Genomic DNA, 12069 nt, shown 5'->3' on the forward strand with positions numbered 1-12069 from the left:
TTCACACCTATGCTTCCTAGTTAAATTCCATGATTTAATATATTTTGATGTGAAATGTGAATTACTGAATGTATGTGTATTCAAGGTGAAAAGTTGTTATGTGAATTGCCAAGTGATGAAATTATCACTGAAAAAGGAAAACATGAGAAGTGTGATTTGAGGCATAAACTAGCATACATTAAGTGTATGTTAGGATCCCGGGTAAGGGGATCACCATGTATTGTCTAGCATACATTGAGTGTATGTTAGGATCCCGGGTAAGGGGATCACCCTATATTGGCTAGCATACATTTAGTGTATGTTAGGATCTCGGGTAAGGGGATCGTCACGAATGGACTAACATACATTTAGTGTATGTTAGGATCCCGGGTAAGGGGATCTCCACGTATTGGCTACCATACATTCAGTGTATGTTAGGATCCCAGGTAAGGGGATCACCATGAAATGGCCAGCATACATTCACTGTGTGTTAGGATCCCGGGTAAGGGGATCTCCACGTATTGGCTACCATACATTCAGTGTATGTTAGGATCCCGGGTAAAGGGATCACCATGGAATGGCCAGCATACATTCATTGTATGTTAGGATTCCGGGTAAAGGGATCGCCTTATATCGACTCCTATGAGGTGGTGATGACGATACTAGTGAAATTGGTATCGGGAATGTGATAAGCAAAAGTAATCACGTTGATGTCTGGAATGAAGGTTGATAGTGGTAGAGGGAACGATTATCAATAGTTGAATAAGGAAGAGATTTTAAATTAAAAAAAAAAAACTAGAAGGGAGAAGTAAATGAAATATGAATGCATGTTGCCCTGTTGAAATTATTAGATATTCATATTGTTATATTTATGGAAATATTCACCTCGCAATAATATGTATTTTGTTTCAGGATCATCGCATGCACGACAGGAGTAGATCCTAGCTTATGTTTCCTTTTTGAAGTCTAGGTTCTAGGGAGTATACCCTTGTATTTTGTAAACATGAAAATGGTTGTATAACTTAATTTGTATAATAAATGTTTAAACTTGATTGGATGAATTTAACGTTGTAGTTTATATAACCATATTTCATGTCTATGAATTTATATTTATTTAAATTATCCATCCATAATGATATTTTTGTTATATCATGCATATCATAAATATTATGGTTGATAGGTGTGAGTATAATTGTGGAATTGAAACCCAGGTTGATTGGGTCGGGAATTAAGTTATGAGATGCGAACTGTTAGAAGGGTAAACAAGTTACATGTCGGTAAATTGGGACCTTCCGGTATAGGGGGGACTCCGTCGAAATTTCCGGTAGATGTTGACACGAAGACCGTGAATATGTATATAAAAAAAAAATTAACTACTCTGTTTTTCTATTGACATGAGATTGTGGTTTTATCCCAGAAATAGGGGATGTTACATTTTGGTATCAGAGCTCAGGTTGCTATTCCGGGGATAAGAATGATTATAAGGTTTTGAATATGTGGTTCAGAATAGTGAGAACAAGGCAAGTAGCCAAGACTAATCCATTCCTAGTTCGAGGAAGTGATCAGAGTCTTCGTTATGAAAGTGATCCAGATTGGGATCCCTTGACAGACACTTGCTCTTATGTACCTGCAACATCAGTATACTCTGAAGGAGGCGAGTCAGTGGGACTTCGAGATGATTCGTTGTCCCGTCAGGCTGGGGTAACAATGCCCGATGCATCAGACATATGGGGGGAGATAATATACCCCTATCAGTGGCACCGGTAGACGGGTCAAACCCATTTTAGGATCCTGCTTCTATGGATCATATAGTGGGAGCCTCCAGTACAGCTCCTAGATCAAGGGGAGTAGTCACCATAGTGCAGTAGGTGAGGTGTATGAGAGGGATGGGTTGTATGACTTACCATGGTAAAAAGGATGTTGAGGTTGCTGGGCTTTGGCTGGAAAAGAAAAAAAAAAGAAAAAGGGAAAGAGTTATAAATCAGATGTAGGTGCCAGAGATTTGATAGTTCTTATAGAGGGGTAAAACTATATATTGAGGGGTCAGGATTGAGGGTAGATCTTTTTTTTCGTTTGAGTTATATGATTTTTACTTGAATCTTGGCATGGCTTGGCTAAGTAAACATAAGGTATAAATGGATTGTTTCACCAAGACAGTGACAATCCAAGGAATAAGTGATAAAAGAGTAGTGGTTAAAGGGGAACAAAAAGATATTCCAAGTTGTGTACTCTCAGTCTTGGTGGCTAGAAAGTTATTGATAAAGGGTTGTTCTGCTTGGTTAGCCCTTGTAAGGGAGCTGGAAAGGGTAGTCTAGATTTGGCTAGTATTCCCGTTGTGAGGGAGTTTCAAGATGTATTCCCAGAGAAGTTGCTTGGACTACCTCCGGTTAGAGAAATTAAAGTGTCCATAGAAACTATTCTATAGGATGACATCTATGGAATTGGCTGAACTGAAGGTCCAGCTTCAAAATGGTTAGATAAAGGCTTCATTTGGCCTAGTAACTCGCCCTGGGGAGCTTCGGTATTGTTTGTAAAAAAAAAACGGGGGGGGGGATGACACATTTTGATTGTGCATTGATTTTCATCAATTGAATAAGTGATGGTGAAGAATAATTATCCATTCCCATGAATAGATAATTTGTTTGATCAGTTGAAGGGTGTTAAGGTGTTCTCTAAGATAGAGTTAAGATCTGGATATCGCCAGTTGAGAATCAAGGAACAAGACAGATAAATGACTGCATTCCGAACCCGTTATGGACATTATGAGTTTTTAGTAATGCCTTTCGGGTTAACTAATGCTTCTGCCATGATTATGGACTTGATGAATCGGGTGTTTCGGCCTTACCTGGACCAATATGCGAGGGTATTTATTGACAATGTCTTGGTGTATTCAAGCTCTTACTTGGAGTATGAACAACATCTAAGGGTTGTGCTACAAACTGTAAGGGAGAATCAATTATATGCAAAGCTAGATAAGCGTGAGTTATAGCTCAAAGAAGTAATTTTTTTTAGGCCATGTAATATCCGTAGAAGGTATTGTGGATCCAAGAAAGGTAGAGGCCATGTTGAAATGGGAAAGGCCTACCAACATGACAAAAATCCAGAGTTCTTGGGTCTTGCTAGGTATTATAGGAGGTTTATTGAGGGGTTCTCCACCATAGCATCACCTTTGACTAAGCTGACCCGCAAATAAGTCAGGTTTGTTTGGTCGGGAGAGTGTGAAGCGAGCTTTCAAGAACTGAAGGAAAGACTCATTTCTGCTCCTGCGCTGGCCCTTCCATCAGGGACAGAAGGGTTTATGGTATATAATGATACCTCAAAAAGAGGTCTAGGATGGGTGTTGATACAACACGGGCGTGTGATTTCTTATGCATCAAGACAACTAAAGTCGTATGAGGTGAATTACCCAATTCATGGCCTAGAACTTGCAGCAGTGGGGTTTGCCTCAAGAGTATGGAGACATTATTGTTTGGGTCACAAGTTTAAATCTTTACAAACCATAAAAGTTTGAAGTATTTGATGTCACAAAAAGAGTTGAATATGTGACAAAGAAGATGGGTAGAGTTAATAAAAGATTACGATTGTGTGATTGACTACCATCCTAGTAAGGCTAATATAGTAGCCGATGCATTGATTAGGAAGGGGAAAATAATGATGAATGATATGGAGATTTAGGAATAGGGAAGTATAGTGGAATTGAAGAAATTAGGCTTGCGATTAAGTGTAGGGTCTGAGGGATCACTATTAACTCAGTTAAAGATCCGATCGATGCTTTGAGATAGGATATTAAGGAGAGTGTAAACCAGGTAGATGAAAAAGTAAAGGATATCAAGGAGAGTGTAAACCAGGTAGATGCTGGGCCAAAAGAAATGTTCTTTCAGCAGCTCATAAGTCTTCTTCTCCCCAAAATGACCACTAAGACCACCACCATGAGCCTCTCGCACAAGCAACTCCCGTAACGATCCTGAAGGAATACACATTCTGCCCATTTTGAACAAGTAACCTTCATGCATAAAGAACCCATCACAAGCTCCCTTTGCACATTCGACAACCACATTAGCAAAGTAGGAATCATTAGCATACTGTTCCTTCACTTGTTCAAAACCCATCAGCTTTGCATTCAACATAGAGATCAGTGCAAACCTCCTAGAAAGAGCATCAGCAACCACATTAACTTGCCCTTTCTTGTACTTTATGACATAAGGAAATGACTCCATAAACTCCACCCATTTAGCATGTCTGCGATTCAGCTTGCTTTGCCCCTTAAGATACTTCAAGGATTCATGATCAGTATGTATAACAAATTCTTTAGGCAACAAGTAGTGCTGCCATACCTCTAGAGCCCGAATCAAAGCATAGAACTCCTTGTCGTAAATAGAGTAGTTCAAACGTGCTCCATTTAACTTTTCACTGAAGAATGCAATCGGCCTCTTTTCTTGCAGCAAGACAGCCCCAATTCCAACTCCGGAAGCATCGCACTCTATTTCGAATGTTTTAGCAAAGTCTGGAAGTGCTAAAACTGGAGCAGTACACAACTTCTCCTTAATTAGCTCAAATGCTTTCTGCGCATCTTCACTCCATCTAAAGTCGCTCCCTTTTTTCAAGCATTCTGTCATAGGAGCAACAATAGAGCTGAAGTCTTTCACAAATCGCCTGTAGAAAGAAGCTAAACCATGGAAACTCCTCACATCAGCGATACTAGTAGGTTTTGGCCAGTCCCGAATTGCCTAAATTTTCTCCTTATCAACCTTAGCTCCCCTCTGCTAGAGATAATATATCCAAGAAACACAACACCTTCTTTACAAAAGTAACACTTTGTGAGTTTCCCATACAACTTAGAATCTCACAAAGTTTCAAACACAACCCTAAAATGCTTCACATGATCATCAAAAGTCTTGCTATACACCAGGATATCGTCAAAATATACTACAACAAACATCCCGATATACTTCCTCAAAACATGATTCATAAGTCTCATAAATGTACTAGGCGCATTAGATAAACCAAACATCATTACCATCCATTAATATAACCCCTGTTTGGTTTTAATTGTTGTTTTCCATTCATCTCCCTCTTTCAATCTAATTTGGTGATAACCACTCATCAAATCGACTTTAGAAAACAATGCAACACCATGCAACTCATCAAGCAAATCATCAAGTCTGGGTATAAGAAATCGATACTTAACTGTTATTTTGTTGATAGCGCGGCTGTCCATACACATCCTCATGGTACCATCTTTCTTCGGTACAAGCAAAGTAGGTATTGAACATGGACTAAGTGATTCTCGCACATAGCCCTTCTCTAAGAGCTCACCAACCTGCTTTTGAATTTCTTTTGCTTCCTCTAGATTACATCTGTATGCTGGTCAATTAGGAAGTGAAGCTCCCGGCACCAAATCAATTTGATGCTCAATTCCACGAATAAATGGTAACCCTTTAGGTAATTCATCTGGAAACACATCTTTAAATTCTTCAAGTAATTCCTTAATCTATCTTGGTAAGTCCAATCCTTCCACTTGTAGTAATTGCTTTGCCCAGATCATGAAAACAGCCCCCGCCGAAGCTAATGCCTGTTTGATGTCTCCTTTTTTGGCTAACAATAGCCCTTACGTGATTTCACCTCCTTTTGTTGGCTTCGTAACTGATCATTTCTAACCTGTTGAGAACTTAATGGTAACAAGTTCACCTTCTTTCCATTGTAGGTCACATCCTTATCAAATTGCCATGGACGACCCAACAACAAATGGCTAGCTGACATCGGCGCAACGTCACACAAAACCTCGTCATGATAGGTTTTAATGGAAAAAGGTACACAGACTTGCTTTGTCACCTGAATCTCCCCATTCTCATTCAGCCATCGCAAACTATACGACATGGGATGTGGAATGGTAGTTAAACCCAATTTCTCCACCAAGGTAGTTGACGCAACATTAGTGCAACTTGCATAATCAACGATCATCCCACACACCTTATTTCGAATCTGACATCGAGTATGAAAGATGTTCTTGCGTTTGATGTGCCGTGAATGATTCAAAAATCAGCAACAATGAATCTGACGAAAATGGATGAAGGATGGGTCTGGTTGTGTTGTCTTTCTTTTGGTGTTTAGGCTGGATTATAGTGATTTCAAGGTAAATAAGATGGAGGATAGACTAGAATGATACTTTGATAAGTCGATCTGGACACCACAAAGATCAATCTAGGATTTCGACGCCACACTCTTTGTGATTGAAGAGTGATAAGTCAGGTAGGGTTCTTCACAAAATCAATTTGGAAGAACAACTCTTAATTCTGTGAATTAAGTTTCAAATCTTGGCCAAAAGTTCTTTATTACATATTCTGATACTATATTTATAATTGGAACATCCCTCCAAAGTTAGGAAAAATTCAACATCGCAGAAGTCAAGCCTAAAAAACAGACTTTGACAAACTAACCTAGACAAATTAACTAGCACACGTTTTTTGACCTTTCTAACATAAACAGACCAAATTTAAAACAACCATATCTTCTTATACAAAAGTCCAATGCAATCATGGTTGGACAATCTAGAAAGAACACGTTCTGAACTTGAAATCCACATAGATTAGTCTTGTTTTCACATGCAATGGATGACTTCAAATTCGGGTTCAAATTCATTTGTTGTTCTGACCATAAACAGCATCAATTCCTTCACTTATTTGCATATCAACCCAAATTCAAGTAGCCCAGCATCAAAAGAACAATTAAGGGCTTTTCTCATCTCCAAGTTCCAATTGTAGGCAAATAAACATCCTTGAACCAATTTCAAACTGATTGCTAATTTTTAACTTCGACGCAGCTTCAATCATTCCAATTTGACTCGTCAAGGCCCTTTGTAGTTGTTTCGCTCTCGCTCTTATCATTGGACCATCTGAATCCTCTTGCATATTAGTTTTAGCTTTACAAGATGGATTATAATTCCCATGATGCACATCAGCGTTGCTCATCACTAACGTTAATTTGTGCATTCAGAACCCGTTGCACAACCAACTAATATCCCTTCATTGGTTCAAAAGCCTCTTCTTGTTCAGCCACTTGTACCTCATCTTCATCTTCAGTTTCAACCTTATCTCCACTAATAAGCTCTCCTCATGCAAAATCATCACCCTTTATTTGGACATTCCGAAGTAATGTGCCCATGTCCTAAGCACTTGAAGCACTTGATGTCCCGAGACCTCCTAAGATGTTGAGGTTCTATCACCTTCTCTTTTCCCTTCAAAGAATCAGATTTCGTATTCCCCCTACTAAACTCCACCTTCTCATCTCGTTTAGGTGTGCTCCATGTTCGTGTAGGCGTAGAAACAACCTTTGTCGTGCTTGACGTAGTTACACCAGTTCGGACACCTCCTCATTTTTGCTGCCTCTCTACTCGAGTTACAAGCTTTATAACTTCTTCAGGGAAGATGTACGGCTGTAATACAACAACATTAGTTATATCCTTCCTCAACCCTCCAAGAAATCTAGCTATTGTTTGCTCTTGGGGTTCCATCAATTCACATCGAATCAGCAGCAACTCAAACTCTTTCACATACTCTTCCATGCTCAAAGATCCTTGTCGCAAAGTCTGAAGTCTGATGTATAGCTCCTGTTTATAGTAATCAGGAACAAATCTCTTCTTCATCACTCTTTTCATAGTTGCCCACGTTGTAATATCCTCTTCTCCATCCCTTGTCCTCTGAATCTTTAAGTTTTCCCAGCATAAAAGAGCATAATCCATAAACTCAAGTGCTGCCACCTTGCACTTCCTTTCTTCAAAACATTCATACCATTCAAACACCTTTTCAACCTTCTGAATCCACTCCAAGTATTCCTCGGGTGAACTACTTCCTTTAAACAGTGGAATCTTAAGTTTGAGACCATTAGGAGGATTATAATTCTACCTTCTCGGTCTGCCCCTATCGTCGGCCTCATCATCCCCATTTGGATCTTTGTCAGCTTCTATAATATCATTTCATGGCACCCTAGGTGCTTGACTCTATTGGGGTTGCAAATTATTTCTTTGCATCATTTGCATAAGGGTATTCAACTGTTCACGAATTCCAGTCATTTCATCCCAAATCTCAGCATGAGATCATTGTAAGCCCATAACTTGTGCTTGTTCCAAACTTAACCCTCTTGGCAAATCTTCTTTATCTCCAACCATATTAAGTTTATCAACCTTAATTCTAGCAAGCCTTTCTTCTATTTTTGGATCCTGCCTTAGATTGCAATTGATGCTCTGATACCAGATGATGTGCCATGAATGATTCAAAAATCAGCAATAATGAATCTGACGAAAATGGATGAAGGATGCGTCTGGTTGGTTGTCTTTCTTTCGGTGTTGAGGCTGGATTATAGTGATTTTAAGGTAAATAAGATGGAGGATAGACCAGAATAATACTTTGATAAGTCGATCTGGACGCCACAAAGATCAATCTAGGATTTCAACGCCACACCTTTTGTTCTTGTTGTTTCCGCAAAAATTCCTTAGTGTCCAATTTCTTCTTCTCCTTGATTTTGCAACACATAAAAAAAATTAGTTATTTCGTTTGGTTACTGTCCAAAATATATCAGTAGCATAAAAAAAAGAAAAAAGAAAAAAAAAATTGTTCATAGAGACGTTTATGGGTTTCTACCGTAGAAAACTAAACAAGGGAAAATTGGACCAAATCAACTCGGAATTAGCTCAAATTTGATACTCTTATTACTGGGGTTCTAATCACATCACATATTAAGTTTGGGGTCATTTTCATATCGTTTTCTTTGGGTTTCAATTTCGGGTCTAATCAGGTCTAATTCATAACGTTTTTGCGTCAGTATATCAAACCTTATCATAAATTGCTCAAACTTTATATTCTGTCTATTTGGGTTTATATCGCACTATATCTGAAATTTTAGCTCAATTGGACATTATTTACTTTAGGTTCCAGATTCTGACTTAACTCGTCGTAAACGAGTTTGTTTTGCGTCAACTTTTAAAATTCGGTTTCTTTCTGTTGTTTTCAATTCCTGCAGTTTATTTTCATCATATCCAACATATTTGGGTGTTGTTTCATCATTTTGCAATTTTTTGTTTCTGTTTTTATTCGAGTCTTCAGTTTCGTTCATATTTCGGATAGACTCGCTTGCTACTCGCGAGACTAGCATCGCAGTTTTGTTTTGCTTATTTTCTGGTTTTTATTGCTTCATGAGTCATATGTATTTATATTTGGATTGCACTGCCAAGTTGGTTTTATTTGGTGTTGGTTGCAGTTGCGCAAGAACCGCAAGGTGAGACGAGAGGTGTGAGCGTGTGAGGATATTAAGAGTGTTTGAGCGAAACACGAGCGATGTAAGAATTTTTTTTACCACTAACCAATTCTTGCAGGTACTATCATGTCAGATCAAAATAACACACCACCCCCTCCCGATGTAGAACTTAAATTCCAAATGCAAGCCTTGATGAAGATGATGGATAGAATGAATTCCGTGATGGGGAACGTGTGTGACAGACTTGAAAAGGTGGGAAAACAGGGTAATGTGGCCAGAACTTGTACCCAAGACGTGAGAAAGGTTGGGGCTGAACTTGATGCGGATCAGCCCTACACCAAGTGTAATCATGCCAATTGGGCCAATCACAAGAGCTAGGACAAAGAAGCTTAAAGAAGTATTGAATGGGCTTGTTCAGAACATATGGAGCAAAATGGACCTAGAGGGGCTTGAGACATTTAAGGAGCATGAAGGACAGCCTTTAATTCATCTAGTTCAGGTCCAAGAAGAGCCCAATTCGTGTGGAACAAGATGTTGAATTGTCTGGCCCAATACCAGCCTTGTTAGGCTTGTTATTTTTCCTAATGATACAAGGATAAAAAGTCAGCAATTTATTCTCTTAATTAAGTAAGGAAGTTGGCCATATCTTATTCCTAAAGAGGGGAGGATTATTTAATGCTTTTCCTTAACTTAGGAAGGAAAGTAATTAAATCAGTAACAAAGGAGGAAATTTGTTTTCTTATTTGTCCAAGTTAAACAAGGAAATCCAAGCTAATCAAGGACATCAAGGGGGGTAGCAACACAAATTTTCCAAATCAGATTTTTCCTATTTTATTTAAGACTTTTTAAGGGTGAAAAATCTGATTCTAGCATATTTAGCATGATAATTTTTGCATTTTTATTATTTTTATTATTTTCTTCTTAGTTTTTGGGTTATTATTACTTATTTGGGTCATTTGTAAGTGGGCTTCATATAAGTCCACCTAGGGGGGGTCCATTAGCGTTTCTTTAAGTCTAGAGTCAGTATAAATAAAGGCATAACCAAACATGTAAGGTTACGCAATTTTCAGATCAATAAACTTCTTTGCTACACTTATTGTGTGTTGGTGGGATAATCTCCCTTCCTTGGTTCTCTAAAGAATTGAAAATGACTTATCGAAGAACAACTGTCTTCGTGGTGTCATCCTTATACTTCTCGTTCGCGAATCAATATTCGTTGGGTGGGGGTCTCCGTTTCCAATAGTGCTGGGGCCTAGGTATAAGTTATCTTTGTGTCACACTCCCATCAAACCTGATTTACTTGGCTTTCCGGGAATTGGTGTCTTTGCGTGTGGGTTGCGTGACCATGTGATCACGAGGTTTGCATCATTTGGTATCAGAGCTTGGCTACATTAATCAGGTTATATCCTTCTGAAATTTTCGTTTCTTGTTGATTACGCAAAAAAAAATTCCTTAGTATCCAATTTCTTCTTCTCCTTGAATTTGCGGCATATAAAAAAAAAATTGTTATTTCATTATGTTATTGTTCAAAATATATAAGTAGCATCAAAAACAAAAAGAAGAGAGAAAAGAGAAAAGCAAAAAAAAAATCGTTCAAAAAGACATTTATTGGATCCTGCCGCAGAAAACTAAACAAGAGAAAATTGGATCAAATCAACTTGGAATTAGCTACAATTTTATACTCTAATTACTGGGGTCCTAATCGCACCAAATATCAAATTTGGGGTCAATTGGATATCATTTGCTTTGGGTTTCAAATTCGGGTCTCATCAGGTCTAATTCATAACGTTTTTGCGTCAGTATATCAAACCTTATCGTAAATTGCTCAAACTTTATATTCTGTCTATTTGGGTTGATATCGCACTATATCAGAACTTTTAACTCAATTGGACATCATTTACTTTAGGTTCTAGATTCGAACTTAACTCGTCGTAAACGAGTCTGTTTTGTGTCAACTTTTGAAATTCGCTTGCTTTCTAATGTTCTCGTTTATTGCAGCTTATTTTCATCATATCCAACATATTTGGGTGTTGATTCATCATTTTGCATATTTTTTGTTTCTATTTTTATTAGTCTTCAGTTTCGTTCATTTTTCAGATAGACTCGCGAGACTATCATCGCAGTTTTGTTTTGCTTGTTTTCTAGTTTTTATTGCTTCTTGAGTCATATATATATTTGGATTGCGCTGCCAAGTTGGTTCTATTTGGTGTTGGTTTCAGTTTCGCAAGAACCGCAAGAAGGTGAGACGAGAGGTGTGAGTTTATTAAGAGTGTTTGAGCGAAACACGAGTGACGTGAGGATACTTTTTTTTACCACTAACCAATTTTTGCAGGTACTATCATGTCAGATCAAAACAACACACCACCCCATCCCGAGGGAGAACTTACGTTCCAAATGCAAGCCATGACGCATATGATGGAGAGGATGAATTTTGTGATGGGAAATGTGTGTGACAGACTTGATAGGGTGGAGAAACGTGGTAACGAGGCTGGTACAAGCACCCAAAATATGAGGAAGCTTGGGGCTGAACCGAAAGCAAACACTGGCAGTAGGGCTGAAAGGCCAAGGTGGGCTGATTATGAGGATATTGAGGAGGCCGTTGATGATATTGGTGATGGTGGTTTTGAGGATGAGGCCATAGGCCATTGGGAAGGTTTTCGGCAGCCTAGAAACCAAAGGGATTATGGGAATAGAACTAGGGGCCAATTCAGCCAAAGGGAAAATTTCCGTAGTGTTGGGGGACATGCTGATTTAGATGGTGATTTGGATGCTATCAAACTGAAAATACCTTCTTTTCAAGGTAAAAACGATCCCGAGGCATATTTGGAGTGGGAGAAAAAG

Source organism: Populus trichocarpa, chromosome 4 (assembly GCF_000002775.5).
Source record: "Populus trichocarpa isolate Nisqually-1 chromosome 4, P.trichocarpa_v4.1, whole genome shotgun sequence".
Lineage (NCBI taxonomy): Eukaryota > Viridiplantae > Streptophyta > Magnoliopsida > Malpighiales > Salicaceae > Populus > Populus trichocarpa.